The following is a 1,218-nucleotide window of genomic DNA, read 5'->3' as shown; positions in this document are numbered from 1 at the left end:
GGGAAGTTGGAACAATGCAAGCAACTGTTAAAGCCAGCTCCACCACAGTGAGACCAGTAAAGAGCAAATACCCTAGAGACTGATGGGCAAGCTGCCCCACAATACACGGTACAGCAACAAACCGTGAGGAGACCACCTGAAGCACGGTGGAAGAGGAAAAGCAGCCCTGGAGACTGCCTTCTGACCCGTCCCCAGCTACACACACCGTACTGCATTGCTCCACACAGAAGACATATCCAGGGCAGGAGTTGGGCATCATGGCTCAGAGCTGTAATAACAGATACTCAGAAGGCCGGAGGATTACAAACTCAAGGCCAGCTAGGACAAGGTGGGATGCTGAAAGGGAAGGAGACAGAGACTCGGGCAGAGTCATTGAAAAGGAGAAAAATGACATACAGGGCAAAACCACAGATAATTAGGCCAGTGGGAGACAAGATGCAGCCAAGGCAGGGATGCAGCTCGATTGATCTAATGCTGGCCTAGCATGCCTGAAGCCCCCAGCCCCAGCCCAGTCCCATGTAAACTGGGGGACGTGAAGCAGGTCTGTAATTCCAGCACTGGGGAAGTGGATGCAGAGGGAGCAGAAGTTGTCTGCTTCATTCCAAGTTAGAGACCAGCCTGGGATAGATGGGATCCTGTCTCAAAAGAGAGAGGGGTGAAGTGGAGTATTTGGAGGAAAAAGGAAGGATGGGGGAAAGGAGGCAAAAGAAAGAAAACATTGCTAGGCGGTGGTGGCGCACGCCTTTAATCCCAGCATGCAGGAGGCAGAGGCAGGCAGATCTCTGTGAGTTCGAGGCCAGCCTGCTCTACAACAGCTAGTTCCAGGCTTCAAGGCTCCAAAAGCTACAGAAAAAGCCTGTCTCTCTAAAAAAAAAAAAAGAAAGAAAGAAGGAAAAGAAAAAGAAAGAAAGAAAGAAAGAAAGAAAGAAAGAAAGAAAGAAAGAAAGAAAGAAAAGAAAAGAAAGCATTGAAGAAGAGAGGAATCACAGAGAAAAAGGGCTAGGATATTCCCAAACACCAATTTACGCCTGGGAAAAGGAAGGTTCTGGAATCACATAACTTTGCTAAGAGATTCTAGGAGACTCCAAGCAAGTGCACCCTATCCCTAGTAGGCCAGAGACCCAGAGACCTCAGCTTGCAGAGGTCCAGACCAGAGAGTCAGAGGCCTTTCCTCCACAGTGTGACTGTGGGGACAGCGAGGCCACGGATGGCCTCCGG

Source organism: Microtus ochrogaster, linkage group LG8, assembly GCF_000317375.1.
Source record: "Microtus ochrogaster isolate Prairie Vole_2 linkage group LG8, MicOch1.0, whole genome shotgun sequence".
Classification (NCBI taxonomy): Eukaryota; Metazoa; Chordata; class Mammalia; order Rodentia; family Cricetidae; genus Microtus; species Microtus ochrogaster.
The sequence above is the reverse complement of the archived record's forward strand: the minus strand, read 5'-3'. Positions refer to the sequence as shown.